Raw genomic sequence first — 17,799 nt, forward strand, 5'->3', positions numbered from 1 at the left:
AAAGTAAACACATCAGAACAAAACATATCATATTATCATATAGCTCTATATGAATGCATCTATATCATATATCTCATACATATCATACAACCTAACCACAATCCGTACTCTATGGCAGAACACAAAGTAGGAGCGAACCTCATAAACATAGAGCTTACCTCTTGGAGCTTTACAATTTGCTTACTTGAAGAACAAGCTACTTGTCTTGCTCCACGAGAATCCAAACGTTCACAATCCCTAGGCACATCTAGAGAAGGAATTCACACAAATATCAATAAAATGGTTCAAAGTCAAGTAGTTAACCAGACACACCATTTATTGATTTTATCTTTTACTTATCAAATATTTCTTAACTATTCATACATACGGTACTGTTCACCTCTACAGTACTATTCATGTATACGTCACTAGTCATGTATACGGTACTATTCATATACTTCACTATTCAAAAATACGGTATCTCAAATTTTTCCGAATACATTTTCACCGTTAAAATCCTCATCTAAACATTTTTCTCATCATGAGATAAGCCTCAATCAAGCTCTAACATGCTCAATCAAGCCAAACTTTAAAAATGAAAACCTAAATCAATCCTTCTCAAAACTCAAAGGAAACTAGGATTTCTTGACATAGACTTACATAGAATCACCCAATGAGTGGATTCTCAACCTCAAACGAGATCAAAACGCCTTCTTGGACCTTCAATCAACAAAGGGGCGCCAATTTCCCTTCCATTTTTCTCTCAATACAAGGCTTTTTGATAGATTATGGATTAAGGGTTGTGTTTGTCTCTCAATTCTAAGCAACTTTAGTTTTTACCTCACTTGATTTCATAAAGAAATGGAGAAGTTGGAATTTAAGCTCTCCAACAATGGCTACAGACGACGCACGGAGAAGAAGAGGAACGAGGCACGCGCGTGAGAAAAAAAAAAAAAGGAAATGAGGTTTCTGTTTGCAAACTTAAAGTATTTAAGTTAGTTTAATTGGGTAAAATCTTATCTATCTACGCACCTCCATTCACCACCAAACTTTGCACACTAGTCCATAATATTTTTATGGTAATATTTATAATTTTACTTTTTACTTTTGAGTAACTTTATTTACCCGCATTTTTACTCCTTAACTGTCATTTTAACTTGTTTTTCATCAAAGGTGACTTTATTTCTTTTTCCTTATAATTATCCTTTCATATTAAATCCATAATAAAAAGTGAGGGTCATTATAGATTACCTGTTTCGAATGTCTTTCCTGTTGAATAATGAGAGAAAAGACTTTGGTTACACAAGGTAAAGGATCTAGAAGCATCACCTGAGCTCGTACATGTTCAAACTGACTGTTCAATCCCTTTAAGAATTTCATAACACAATCTCTTTCATAAACACTCTTGATTTGCATTGCAGCATTGCATGTGCACGATGGTAACACTGTTGGAGGCTCTTAAGTTTATCCCATAGAATCTTTAGCTGAGCGGAATAGTCAAAGACAGACTTATCTCCCTGATGAAGTTTGAAGATCTTATCTTGAAGATCTGAAATTCTGAAGACATCTATTTGAGCAAATCTGTCTTGAAGGTTCTTCCATACGTTGTTTGCTTTATCCATCCACAGAACTGATTGAGCGATTGATTCTGTGATGGATCTATGTAATCAAGAAACCACCATTGTATTACATCTCTCCCAATTTCCAAAGAGAGGATCATCTACATTCGGTTATGTGATATCTCCATTTACAAATCCAATCTTGTTCTTAAAGAGCAAGGCCATGTGCATTGATATCTGCCAAGTGTGAAAATTCTTTCCATTCATTGGTGGGGGTACTACACCAACAAGGACTTTCATTAGGATGAAGAAAATAGGATTGGAAAGAGAATTAGGATTTTCTCGTTGATATGCCATGGTTGAAGAAAGAAATTCTTGCTGAGAAAATTCACAGAGAAAAGGAGAAAAAAAGATTTGGATACCAGAGCTCTGATACAATATCACAAATGAGTATAAGCAAACGAATCAAATTATATTATTGAATGAGTACTAACTGGTATATATAGGAACTAGTTATATAAAATACAAGTGTCAAGTATAGGCGGGAATTGAATAACTAATATAACTGCATTTAGTTACATAACAAACTTATACAGTAGTTGAGATTAAAACTACACGTGCATAAAATACACAGTTGATAGTTGATATATTGATTAATACTTTTCCTTCTTGAATCTGAATTGATCATCAAGCATTCATACCAAATAACATTGTTGATTATATAAAATCAAGAAGAAACCTTAAATATAACTTAAATTTAACTTCCGATTTTGCACAACCATATAAAACTCTGTTATATAAACTCATAAATTTTTTTTCTATAATTTCTTCTAACAATCGAGACTTAGTAATTAGGAGAAATTAAACTTATATATATATATATATATATATATATATATATATTTTTACCTACTCAATAAAAAAAAAAGAATAGAACAGTTTAATTTTACTAAAGAAAGAATACCGTTAAGAAATAAAGTATACAACTTTTACTAAGAGAAACTCAAATTATAATTACTTTCACACACTTGAATTTTACAAAGACTATTTTGAATTACACACTCTCACTTTAATTATTTTCTCAAGCTCACTTTCACTTTACACTTCTTTCTTTTTCTCTTTCTTCTTCCTCACTTATTGCTTTTTCTCACTTGTGGTATCTAACCAAGACTCTTGCTCTTATTTATACTTGCCTAGTGAGGTATCTAGAATATTCTTTGTTTCTTTATTTAATACATGAAAATTTTTAAAGAGGGAAGGAGATACTAAGTAAGGATATTTCTAGAGAAAGGGAGACAAATCTAATGATGGAAGGATATGAAAATAATAGAGATTTCTATAAAGAAGGAGAGAGTTCTAGTCATTGCTTTTTCTTTTATATATATGGGAATTAAACCCATAATCTAATACAACTTATCCAAACCCCTCATCATTAGATCAATCCTAGTGGCTTAGTCATTGCTATTTTTTTTTTGTAAAACAGAGGGCCTTAGCCCACCAAAAAAAAAAAAAAAACCATTGAACAACTAACGTACGAGGTCTGCTCACAGCAGCAAGGTCAACCAGAAATAACAGTTGAATTCCAGGATGAGGCTCTCCGCTAACAAAATAATCTATATCCAGGAACAACAGTTGAATTGACTTTTTTCTTAGTCGTTGCTCTCTTTAATAAATACTTATATTCACAAAGAAAATATAACTTTATTATTAACTTTAAGTATTATTATTGTTTTTTATTAAAATATGTAATAGTTTTTAATATTTAAAAATTAATTCATAAGTTAATATCTATACCATATTGTCTCTCTTTATTAAACTCTTCTTGGTTAAAATTATAATATACACCATTCATCTTTTTCATTAAAATTAATAATTTTAAATTATTAAAATATTCTTAATACTAAATTATTTGATAAAAAAATCAATGTTTTGTTCAAATAAAATTTGGATGTTGATATGAAAATTAGGAACATTATTAGAAAATCAAATATCAGCGACAAAGTTTTTAATGGATTTAACTCCATCAAAAATTGTGACGGAAACAAAGATGAAGGTTGAATTAATGGACTTACCACAATGTGTAAAACCCTAAATATCACAATAAAATAATAATAATAATAATAGTAATAATAATAATATAAATTAATTATAAATTACGATAAACGATATTCCAATCCATTTCATATGGGAATATTTTCTTTAATAATTATTAAGTAAATAATGTTTTACTATAACCAAATTAATTTTTACCATTGACATGGAAATAATTTTCCTATAAATAAAGGTTAAATGAACCATTAGTCATTGCTTCTAGGGGTGTTTGTGGTCTAGATTGGATCGATTTTAAAGCAAAAATTATCCGATTCAATTTAGATTTTTTTTAAAAATTCAATTTTATTCAATTTGGATTAGATCGGTTTTCGATTGTTCAAAAATCCTAAAATTTTAGTCATACAAATCACTAACTATATCAAATTAAAGCCATTCAAAATTACAAATCACTGAAAAATTCAAGTCTTCAAACTAAAATAAGTCTTAAAACTCACAAAGAGTTAATATATATTAATAGATAATAAAAACTAATACAAGATAATTTGCTATCAGTAACATCCAAGATTCCAAGTCTACAAAACAACAAGATCCCAAGTCATCATATTTTGAAATAATAAATACATAATACATTGGATCGGTTTGGATTGAATCGGTTTTCACCATTCGAATCAAATCCGATCCAATCCAATTAAAATATGCAAAAAAAATTTGGTTTTTCGGTTAACTCGATTATCAGTTTTTCGGTTTAGTTGCAGCTATTTGAATCGGTTGATGAACACCCTAATTGCTTCAAATTTAAGAGAAATCAATGAGATGAGGGTCTTGGGAGATTTAGAGAAAACTGTATAAATAAAGAGAGACAAAAGAAAGAAATTTTAAAGTGAAGAAACTAGATAATAAGGAAAGATAAAATTAAAATACTAAGGGTGAGGCGGAGGATAACTTCTTTCTTCTAAAATATAAACTCCATGCAAGTGTTATTTTGTTATTTAGTTAACTTTTTCTCTTATTCCCTAACCGATCCCGATGGAATACAATGTTCCAATTTATTTTGTTTTTTATTTCAGTAATTTATATTTTAGAAATTATATTTTTATAATTTATATTTTGACAATTTATATTACAATAATTTACATTTTTGCAATTTATAATTATATATATAAATATTTACTGATTTATAATTTAGCAATTTATATTTCGGTAATTTACTTTTCTGCAATTGATGTTGTTTCATACTATAAATTATATAGATGTTGTATGTATGCAAGAAGAAGTCTACATTTTTATTTAGTTATGAAGTTCTGTATTAGATCATAATTATATTTTGGTTACATTATTTGTATTTTGTAATGATTATTTAATACTCTATGTTGGTTTAATTATTTGTACTTTGATATTCTTGAATAAAGTCAATTTTAGTAAGACTTATATTCCAAGCTTTCTATATAATATACGTATATAATTAGAGTTCAAAATATGTAGGTCACATTCTTTATTAATAATCGAAGTATGTTACACAGTGTCACCTACGTAAAATTATGTAAATGAAATTTTCGTCTATAAATTTGCCAACAAATATTGGCTATCGAATGCATTGTTTTGATATACTTTGTTCACACGAATCTTTAGACGAAACATGATGGTTGAAAACATGACCATGCTTCTTCAACAACGTTAGTTTCGTGGAATATATTGACGAGTGATATCATGGGTGGATAAGTGGATTATAGATGGCCCAAATTATTTTATAAGTTTTGACTTCTATTTCAATGATCATTAGATGGTCTAAACACACGTTCTACTCTTCTTGTGCAACCCTTTGTTTCGAACTTGCATTAGAGTTTCTATTCTCACTCTCCTTCATTCTTCATTCTTGCTATCCAAATTTGCACAAGTGTGTCACCACTGAAACTTGCATCTTCAATCATTGTCATTTTCGTATCTTTATGCTAGAGGCATGACATTTGTAAAATCAATCTTGAAGGACGACAGACCATGCTTCATCTATTGTGATTTGCTTTGATTTTGGGAGAATTCATATCATCAATGTTTAGTGAGTATCAATTTTACCATCGGTTTGAAATAATTTGTCATGCAAAGAACCTTTATCGTCATAATCCTTCTCTGTCAGAATAGAATTGGGAGAATGTCCAATGGAATTTGACGAGTGTTTTGTCATTGCTAGTTGTGACGACAAATTTCTTATCATAGAAAAATTCTTTCCCATGTGAAGTCTTCGACGGACTTGTTGTGGTGGAAAAGTTTGTTGAAGATCATAATTTCAATGGAATTATGTTACGTACACCTATTTTGGAAGAAAATAAGGAATTTGAGTTCAACTGAGGAAACTTTGTCTCAAGCACACAAGTGCAATAAAAAAGCTAATTCTTCTTTTTTATGCAAATACTTCAAGGTTTAAATAGATAATACAAGCCAATGACTTACCTAAAATTCATAAATTTTGAATGCAAGATGGAGTCTTAAAACTCTTAAATTAAGGACTAAGTATGAATTTAATGTCTATAATTTGTTAATAGTGAAATACTGAGATGAATTATTATTAAGTTATTTTTTTATGATAAATTTAGTTAATGTTTATGTTTATTTTGGTGTTTTAGATAATTGGGAAGATTTGGAGCTACAAATATCATGATTGCTGCAAAAAAAGAAAAAATCTCAAAAGTGTACTTGAGCGCCCCAAAAGGAAAGCCCAATCTTAATTCCTAGGTGCTAGCGAGTTTATAAATATTACCTTCATGACTTTATAGGAGAGCTTTTTTGGACCAAGAGAGAATTTTTCACCAAGGGAGATCAAGCTGTGATTCATAGAGATTCATCCCGCCTTTATTGCGATGAAGTTTTGGGAAGTCTTTATGATTTCTTTTGTCTTTATTTTTTCTATGAGTAGCTAATTTTCTTTGTAGTTAGGGTGACATGGAACCCAATTGAATCTTTATATTCCTGAATCAATCTTTAATGCAATTTTCCCTTTTTATTTTGAATAAATTTGCTTGTTCTTCATGCTTCTATGAGTCAATCCTCTTGTAGTTTGATATGAGGTTCATGTATAACAATAGAGATATTGGTAGATGAATGGGGGTTGGTAAATTCATTATTGATTTGTATGAATCTAGGGATAGACATATGAATCATGCAATGCTTATACCATTTTTATTATTCTTGATTTTAATGCTTAAATCCTTTTTGAGAAACACCAAGGAATTAGGATACTCTTGAGGGATTGAAGGAGTAAAGTGTTAGAAAACCAAGGGATTGAGTTTTATTAAATTAGATTAACTAATTGACAATATAAAAAGGGAGATTAATTAAGGTTTAATTCAGAACATAAAAGGGAGATTGTGGGAGATTGAATCCCTAACTATGCTTTTCTTGATTGGCTGAATCTTTGATTTTGTATTTTGTTCTTGTTTTTATTTTAATTATTAATTAATTTTAAATCAAATCTCTCATTCGAATTGTCCAACTTAAGAAAAAATAATGAACTAGTGTTTGAAACACTAATCCTCGTGGGAAGATACTCTACTCATTTCTTTATTACTTGTGTGATCGGTGCACTTGTCGTGCGAGAACAACTAACCATAAAAGTAACTACCTGCTAACACTAAATAGGCTCCACTAACAATTATGACATATCTTTTAGCAAAGTTGAAATTCAAATAACAAAACAAACAAATAATTATCAACTAATTGAAAACAATAGCAATATTCTAGTAGACTTGGTCATATAGATTGTAATAATTCTCCACCCCTCAAAATTACTCTCATTCTCAAGAGTTAGATCACATAATTGCATCTTCTTTCAATTTCATGTTCGTATGTTCACTACTTCCCTCAATCATGGCATAGATTAAAAACAACTTCTTACATCTATGGGCTAAAACACAAGTATCATTATAGTGAAAACTCAGTCTTTTTTGCCTTTGATTTTCTTCAAATGCCAATCGGTGACTAGGCTGTGGAGTATCCCATTTCGGGTTCAAGTGAAAATTGTTCATAAGATAGCATAATAAAGGGTTGGAAGATAATAATTTAGGTTTTGTTTGGTGGAGAGAGAAAGAGATAAAGGTTTGGGTGTTGAAGCCATTGGAGACTCTAGAATGAAATGAAAGCAATGACAATGGGTGTTAGGTTGTGGTTTGATGGTTGGTACTAAAACATCTAGCTGATTGGAGAGTTGGGTGAACATCTCTGTAAGCTGAACGGGTAGTGCTTGAACTGTGTCTTCTAGTTTTCCTACTCATTTGTTCATGCTTGACTCTAATACCAAGCTGATACGTACACCTATTTTGGAAGAAAATTAGGGATTTGAGTTTAACTGAGGGAATCATGCCGAAAGCACACAAGTGCATTAAAAAAACTAATTCTTTTTTTTTTATCTTTTTTTATTCAAATACTTTAAATAGATAATGCAAGCCTACCATAAAAATAATTACCTAATGACAACTTTGACCTATCTTTTAGTAAAGTTGAAATTCAAATAACAAAACAAATAAAAAACTACCAACTAATTAAAAAACAACAACAATAGATTTAGTCAAATTGATTATAATAAATTGTCTTGCATATTATCGCGAAATCTCCATGGATAGAGTTGAAGTTTCTAATAGTGTAACCCTTTTAGAACACAATATAGTCGCTGTGATATCCTATAAAATGTTAGACAACTCATGTTGGATACCTTAAAAAATGGTTCGATATAGTATCAATTTCCAATAAAATGATGATACATTAAATTAAAATCAAATAAAAAAGTTCATTAATTAAATATGTATCCTCTACATGTGATTCACTTATATGCAAATAAGCGTTTGAATCTCCTGTGACTTTACATCTATTGCATAATTTTGTCGTGTAAAATTTATAGGAAAAAAGTTAATCCACTAGTAAGTTGATTGATTTAAAGAAACATATAAATTATTGAATATAATTAGCCTTTAAAGATCACATAAAAAAACCTATTAGTAAATATCGTAGATATTTTATGTATTTTATAAATATTTACATTTTTTTAGATGAAAAAATTATATCAGGGGAAGATATCTCCTTTAGGTTAGGAAAGACTACCAACCTCATTGAGGATTTATAGTGGGATTATATATTACTTATCAAGGGAAAAAATATTATCATTTAAAAGGACACAAGTTGTGTCCTTTTAGATAATTTACGCAAAGTATGACCGGTCATACTTTGTGTAAATCTGAAAAGCTTCTTTTTTCTCTCTCCTCAGTCACATCGCTGACGTGTAAAGTGAAAAAAAACTTTTCAGAATTACACAGAGGTCATACTCTGTGTAAGTCACTAAAAGGACATAACTTGTATCCGTTGAATCGAACGCAAACCACGACTAGCATGAGCGAAAGGTTTGACTAGATATACCAATCCTCGTTAACAATATTTGCATGTTTTAAGAGTTAAGGTAAAGTTCCACAACTTCAATTATACCACATATGATACACAATATCATAGAGAAAAGAGAGACACGAGGAGAAAACAAGAGAAAAATGATTTATTTCATTGATATCCTTCATTACATTCAACAATTTATATTTATAGGTTCTGTTCCATTACAAGCAGGGCACGTGGCCTCATCTCAATGGATCCAATGGTTAACTAACTAACCAACTAAAACTAACTAACTAACATAGTCATCCTTCTAAGCTGGTTAACTAAAACTAACTAACTAACAACAGCTCCTCTCTCCAGCGTTGGAATTATTAAGCTTGTAATCCGGATAAGCTGAGCGAAATGCTTCAGTTGGCTCCTTAGGTGGCATCCTCCGGAACTGTGTCGGACCATTGAACGAGAAGTTGCTTCTGAGATGTGCCATTAATCACTATCGAACGAGCAGCCAGAATTGATAGTGGTAGCTGAACAGGTTTATTATCCATACTCAGTGATGGAAGAGGAGTAACTGAAACAATCATATTCCCGCGAAAAGGTTTAAGGCAGGAAATGTGGAAAATAGGGTGAATTCTTGATGAGTCAGGAAGGTCCAATTTGTAAGAACCCGCACCGTTAATTAAGGAATTTAATTAATAAATTACGAGAAAATAGGAAATGATTCCATAATTGACCCTAATAATTATTATGAGGCTTTAATAATTATAGTAAGTGAGTAATAATGCTGAAAGTCGCCTTTCGGAAGAAAAGTGCAGATACCGATTCTGGTAGTCGGTATAAATGCGTGTCGAAAAAGTATCCCGGAAAATTAAAGTAAGTGCATGATAATCACTAGAATAATATGTAGGACTTTTAAAACGAGTTTCAAGTCCAAATAATGAGCATTGGTGCTAGAAACCGATACTGGCTTTGAAAAGAGTGTACCGGAAAGTTGCTCAGAAAAATATAAGAAAAATATGTTAATTCTTAGAAAATTATGTAGTTTCATAATCCAAAGTTTGGGATTAAAATGCTAAGCGTAGCAATTAAAGTTAATATTGTGTGTTTAATTGTTAAACCACTATATAAGCCTTAGTGGGCATTAAACCCTAGGCCATATTACATTCTCTACGTGAGTGAGTGAGGGTGGCTGATCAACTTGACTGCTCCTCGGGGTTTCTTCTCCATTTTGGGTCCAAGACACTTCCTTTCTTGATTTTCTTCACACTTTCACTTGGGAGACACTTGGTGAGGGTGAGAGCTAGCTTTGGGACTCCATTGCTGGTCTTTTCTGAGTTGAAAGAGCTGCTGTGTGTGAGGTTTTGAGGCTGACTTGGGTTGTTTGTTTGTGGGAGCCTTTGTTTTGGCATTGTGAGGTCCAAGAAGCTCCCTTTGTGTTGAAAGGTCCAAGCTTGTTGATCCATTTTCGTGCACCTTGTTGAGTCAGTCTTGAGGGGCTGATTGTGAGCTCCAAAGAGCAACCTCTTATTCTGTTTTGAGCTGGGGTATGTGTACCAACCTTTGGTCTTGAGTTTAATGCTTAAAAATGAAAGCTTGATGCATATTAAGGCTTAAAGCTGATAACTTGTTGTTGGGTAATGTTGAACACACCTAGAAATGCATGTTTAGGTGCTTAAAATCGTTAAAAACCCAACCTTGGAAGGATATCTTCACGAAATGCATTTTCTGCATTCTGTCGTGAAATATCCAGATATGTGCCTGATGAATATCCGGATACGTGATATCTGGATATGGGTTTTGAGTATCCCGATAATAGATATCCGGATATGGGATTCTGGATATCCGGATATGGTCCCGAGGAATATCCGGATATTCTGGGATTTCGTAGAACAGTAGCTGTGCTTTGTGTACAGTAGGCTATTGGGGGTTTGTGGACCCTAGATTGATGAAGCTGAACTTCTGTTTTAATTAAACTAAGTCAGAATCAAGTGATTAAGGACTTATGGCTTGGTATGGAGCCTTAAGACGTTAAACGTATGGAAAGGCGTTGTCTTAATATTGTATGCTTGTGGTGCATGTTGTTGATGTATTGTTGGTCCATAACAGATTGTGAATCTGCTGTGTTTGGACTTTGAGCTGTGGACTCTTGGCTTTTGGAGTTAGCTTGCAAGGTAAGCTTTCGTGTCCTCGGTTTAGCCATGTTGTGGTTCCACCATGTCCCATGGGGGTATGGTTTATGCATGCTGTGTACATGCTTTTGGATATTTGATATGTTGTTTCTGCTTATTTGTTAGCATGACTGAATATTGATGCTGATTATGTTTTATGCCTTTTATCATTATGTTGTTGTTGAGACTGATGTTGGGCATGTTGCCTTATTTGAGTGAGCATGGGGATTGTCCATGACACTCTCTGTTAGTACTTTTTAGATTGGAGTTGTATAAACTGTTAGATGATCCGGTCTACATTGTTGTAGTTCCGTGACTAGAGCCACATTCCTATTATCTATGTTATGAGGTATTTCAGTTAGCTGTTTTATTGCAATTACATACAGGCGATGTTTTATTACTTGATTATTAAGCAAGTTGGTAATGTTAATGGCATCATAATTGAAAAGAAAAAGTAATTCCACATTTTAATTAAGCGCAGCTTAATACGATATTATGATAACATTACCGGATATATACGGGGTGTTACACAATTGGTATGCAACTGTACTGATCTTCTTCTTAATCGCAAAAGGGCCATAGAAACACTTGCCAGCTTCTGATTCGAACGGTTAATAACTGACATCTGACGGTAAGGTTGTAACCTTACTAACACAAGATCACCCTCGGAAAGATCCAAATCACGACGATGGCGATCTGCTTGATTCTTCATCCGATTCTGGGCGCGCAGCAAATTAGCCTTTAAATCAGATAGCAGCTCATTCCTCTGACACAGAATTGTATCCAATGCTTCAATAGTCACTGAACCTCTAGGATAATGAGGTATGCTTGAAGGAGCCCGACCATAGAGTGCTTGGAATGGGGACATCCCAATGGCTGAATGAACAGAAGAATTGTAATGTAATTCGGCCCAGCATAGAAAAGTGGACCATTTGTGATGTTGTTCTAAACAGAAGGCGCGTAAATACTGCTCCAAATAACGGTTAGTCACTTCGGATTGGCCATCCGTTTGGGGGTGATAACTGGAGCTGGCCTTGAGTTTAGTACCACTCAATGAGAAAAGTCTTTTCCAAAACTTACTCATAAAGATTGGGTCTCGGTCTGAAAGCAGTGAATGAGGAAAACCATGTAGCTTAACTACATTTTCACAAAAATATTTAGCCACTGTAGCTGCTGTATACGAAGCAGGTAGTCTAATGAAATGAGCAAACTTGGATAGTCGATCCACCACTACCAAAATAGTAGCGAGCCCCAGCGAAACTGGTAAATTGGTTATGAAATCCAATGTAAGGTCTTCAAATACAGCCTCAGGAACGGGAAGTGGTTGTAATAATCCCAAAGGTGCGGAGGTGCTGGTTTTGATCTGCTGACATATAATACACTCTCTGACAAACTAAGTGACATCGCGGTGCATATGTTTCCAGTGGAAAGAGGCAGATAAGCGAAGGAAAGTTCTAAGGGTGCCAGCATGGCCACCTAAGGGGGTCGAATGGGCCTCCTCCATAAATTCAGATTTCAAAGGAGAGTCCAAGCTTAAGTATAATCTTCCTTGATGATAAACGACCCCATCTCTGCAAGTAAAAGAGGTATCAGCCAAAGAACCGTCATTAATTTTCTGCTGTAGTGAAAGTAACTCAGGATTTTGCAAATTTTCAGCCTTGATACGATCCAGAAGCTCAAATTGGGGTTCTGACATAAGAGCAAGTAAGGAACTCTTAGTGGCATCCTCAAATTGTCTTGATAAAGCATCTGCCACAACATTAGAAGAGCCAGGTTTGTATTCAATGGAAAATGAATAACCAAGGAGTTTGTGGACATATCTGTGTTGTTCTGGAGTTTGTATAGTCTGAGAAAGTAATTCTCTTATACTTTGATGATCGGTCCTGATTATGAAATGCCCACCAAGGAGGTAGTGTCGCCACTTCTTAACTGCCTCAGTGATGGCATACAATTCCCTCACATATGTAGATGAAGCTGCCATTCGAGGACCTAGTTTCTTGCTGAAAAACGATAGGGGCCTGCCATGTTGTATGAGAACTTCCCCTATACCACAGTTTGAAGCATCGGTTTCCACGATAAATACAACAGAAAAATCAGGTAAGCTCAATATAGGAGTGGAGCTCATTGTTGTTTTAAGATCATCGAAAGCTTTAGATGCTGCAGGGGACCAACACAATTTCTCGGACTTCAACAGCTCTGTAAGAGGCCAAGCCACATTTGCATATTGGTGGACAAATTTCCTCTAGTAACTGGTTAGCCCAAGAAATGCTCGTAACTGCTTAATATTCACAGGTTGGGGCCAATCAAGCATAGCTGCTACCTTTTGAGGATCAGCCTTGACACCTGCAGCATAAACTATGTGTCCCAAGTAAGAAATTTCATATTGTCCAAAGGCACATTTGCCAAGCTTAACAAAGAACACATGCTACTGCAAACAAGCTAGGACTGATTCCAAATGAATGGCATGCTCTTCAATAGTAGCACTGTAGACAAGGATGTCATCAAAGAAAACTATGACAAATTTCCTTAGAAATGGACGAAAAATCTGATTCATAGCCGATTGGAAGGTGGATGGAGCATTTGTTAATCCAAATGGCATTACAAGAAACTCATAATGTCCTTCATGACTTCGAAATGCTGTTTTATGGATGTCTTGAGGAAGCATACGTATTTGATGATATCCTGCTCTTAAGTCTAGCTTACTAAAAATGGTTGCTCCCAATAATTCATCCAAAAGTTCATCTATCGTTGGAATGGGAAAACGGTCAGGTATAGTGATGGCATTTAATGCCCTATAATCAATACACATCCGCCAATTGCCATCCTGTTTCTTTACTAATAGCACAGGTGATGAAAAGGAACTTCTACTGGTTTGGATCATGCCTGCTGACAAAAGATCCGATACTTGCTTCTCCAACTCAGATTTCTGGTGGTGTGGAAATCTGTAAGGCCGTACACTGACAAGTTTGGCACCTTCCACTAGGTGAATAGAGTGGTCCATCCCTCGAAAAGGTGGCAATGTATGAGGTGTTTAAAAAACCAATTGATATTCTTCAAGAACCTGCCATAAAACCTTAGCAAGTGTAGATTGGAGAGCCTTTAGTTCAGGAATTACCTTTACTCCAGCTTCTGACCCTGCTTGAGCTAGCAAAGTGCAGCAAGAAGCCTGAGATGTATGCATCCTGTCACTTGAATTTGAACAATCATCAACACCTTGTAACTTCACCATTTGAGTCTGCCAAACAAATTCCATGGATTGTACAACATAGTCATGAGTCACACGGCCAAGGCTACTCAACCAATTCATGCCCAACACAACACTCAACCCATGTAGGTCCAGAATCCATAAGTCAACTGGGAAAGAATGGTGGTGTATAACCAATTTAACTTCAGGACATTTCCATTCACATGATAGGAAATCACCATTCCCCATAAACACCTTCATGCCACGAGCTTGGATAGTTGGAATCCATAATGTAGTAGCCAATTCTCTACTAATAAAGTTGTGGGAGCTGCCTGAATCTACCAATACTCTCACCAATTGGTCAGAGATTCTTGCTTCCAGAATTAGAGCTCGAGGACTCAGAGATCCAGACAAAGCATGTAAAGTAGCTTCGACTGATTCACCTTGAATATTTGGTGTCCACACAATTTCTTCCTCAGCTTCTGGTGTCTCTTCTTCCATTTCTCCAAATAACAAAAGCATCTGCGATTTACATCACAAGTGTAACATAACCCAAGCTCTCTCTTCCTTGCAATTTCTTCAGGAGGAAGTCTCTTAATGGTTTTATGGAATGAAGAAGTATGAGAATTACTGTTTTGGCTAGTAGACCAGGCTGGTTTCTTGGGAGGAATAAGCAGTGAAGAACGTAACTGTTCGTGATGAGTGTCTATGGCATAGGCTAATTGCATAGCGTGATGTAAGGATTTGGGCCATTGTAATTGAATAGCTCCCCTTAAATCAGAATGTAAACCCGAGATAAAAAAAACTCATCAAGACATCATCAGTAAATCCAGGAACTTGATTCAACAAAATCTCAAATTCCTTAACATAATCACACAAAGATCCTGTTTGAGAGAGTTTAGAAAGAAAACCTCTCAGGTCCACAAACGCTGAAACCCCAAATCTCTAACGTACCGCTTTCGTGAACTCCTCCCACTGGTTGATAGTTCCTGTGTGAAACATCCATTAGAACCAAGGAGCTGCTTGTCCTTCCATCTTCAACCCTACTAACTGCACTTTCAGGTGAGGAGGAATTTGTTGCATGCTGAAGTAGAGCTCTGCTTTAAAAATCCAATTATTGGGATCTGACCCATGGAAAGATGGAATTTCCATCTTAACCGATTTCAAAAGCCGTTGATCAGGAGCTTCCTTATGGAAATTCTTGTTCGTCATCGAGGAGTGATTACTGGAACCCGCTGAGAACGATTGAGGTTAAGAATGAGTGATGAACTCCTTCAAACGTGCGTCCACCGCCATCATCGAATCCATTAACACATCCAGTTTCTGATTCAGATCCATACGTGTAGCTTGAATCTCCCGCTGAAATTCCGAGCGAAGATCATCAGCCATTTCTTGAATCTTCATAGTTACAGTGGTGTTCAAGATGAAAGCACCAAATGATACACAGTATCAGAGAGAACAAAGAGACACGAGGAGAAAACAAGAGAAAACTGATTTGTTTCATTGATATCCTTCATTACATTCAACAATTTGTATTTATAGGTTCTGTTCCATTACAAGCAGGGCACGTGGCCTCATCTTAATGGATCCAATGGTTAACTAACTAACCAACTAAAACTAACTAACTAACATAGACATCCTTCCAAGCTGGTGTTCTAGTTTTCCTCATTGACTTGTGTGTGCTTGTAACAACATACATAACTATATATTCATCCTCCACCTTATAAAAGAGGTGAGACAATTATAAAATTATGTAACATATCATTCCATTCTTAATTTAACTTTAATGTTATGAAACTCAGCCTGATCACCAATTACTACTTAGCCTGATTGACATTGATTCAATCTTTTAATATTTAATTATGATGCTTAAAAGTTTGGTTCATTGCTAAGTCAATTATTTCTTTTTGAGTTTAGTCATAAATTAGGATGTAATAATGTGATGTTATAACTGTAGGATTTAATTAGCTTAAAAAGGAATATATATATATATATATATATATATATATATATATATATATATATTAGAATATCTGGAAGATATGTTTATAAAAAAAATATCTAGAAGATATAATTTAATATTACAATTACATTTGAAGATAATTTAGAGTATCCCATAGGATCTCTTAGGAATTGTTTCTATTTTACTTATATTTCATGGTTTGTTTCCTTATTTAAAGGTCGCATATTTAGTATAAGGGAAAAGTGTGTGTCCTTTTAAAGGACACACACTTATATTCTTTTAAGAGAGATAAAAGAACAAATTATGGAGGAGAGAGAATGAAGAAAAATTTTTATAATTTAAAATTTAAAAAAACACACTAAATTCATCTAAAAGGACCCTCCTTTTAAATGACAAACACTAAACTCTTAGTATAAATAGCAATTAGTGCTTTATATTATATATTATTTCATGTCATGTACTAACTCTCCCAAAAGATTAGCTCGTTGAACGAAGGTATATGAATAATTTTATTATATCTCTTAACATGTCCCTATTATATCTCTTAACACGTCCTCTCATACAAGAATTATTTGGATTCTTGAAAGGTGGATAATGTATAGATCATTTTTTATTTTTTATTACCTTGTGTCTAATTTTTCTTATTAGAGAAATGAGGGCAGCTATAATAGAACTTCAGACTACTTGGTCATAGGCTTTGATACCATGTCGCAGAATCAATTCTCAAGAAAAACTTAAGTCATTGGATGAAAACACAACACAAATGATTTTATTTTATCTCTTTAACACTTACACCACATCAATACATAACATTAATAAAAAAATTCCTTTTTCTCCATCTATACTTAAATTCCTATAATTACATCATTGTATCAAAGCCTTGTTATGATCCAAGAGCCTCTGAGTAAAAAATTAAGAAATCAATTGGTCCCACCCCAGTTGTTGAGACGTATTTCTTGGGAAAAGGCAAGTTGGGATATCTCAATGGTAATCTTCCAAAACCACCTCCGATTGACATTGGACTTAGAAGGTGAGAAATTGAGGATTTGACCGTGAAATGGTGGCTAATCAACTCTCCATGGATCCGATTGGGAATTATGAGTTTTTTTTTTATATAATTAAACAAATTCATATAAAAAGTTTAAATTTAGATACAATAATATTAATCATGGAGCACGTATCCCTTAACTTCAATATTCTTTATGGTGACGATAATCATTTCAGGTGTATAATCAGAAGCAACCTTCGGATACATTTCTCAATTTTCCTTTACAACTTCATGAATTTCTAAATGGGTTAAGTACCATTACATATTCTAGCACGTTTCATGATTAACTTAGGAATTATTCAAAGAAGATAAGAGATCAAAAGCTAAGCAGTTGTTTCCTTACATAAAACCGTTCATGTGTATAGGGGACATTTACACCTAGCATGTTTCATATATTAATTTAAGGAATGCAAAGCAAAACATTATTGCTCCCAAAGCCAGCCTAGCCTATCTTCAAAAGTAACATATAAACGTTCCCCTCCTCT

This window comes from Gastrolobium bilobum, unplaced genomic scaffold (genome assembly GCF_033153095.1).
Source record: "Gastrolobium bilobum isolate Gb01-03AN ecotype WA unplaced genomic scaffold, APGP_CSIRO_Gbil_v1 utg9664, whole genome shotgun sequence".
Taxonomy (NCBI): domain Eukaryota; kingdom Viridiplantae; phylum Streptophyta; class Magnoliopsida; order Fabales; family Fabaceae; genus Gastrolobium; species Gastrolobium bilobum.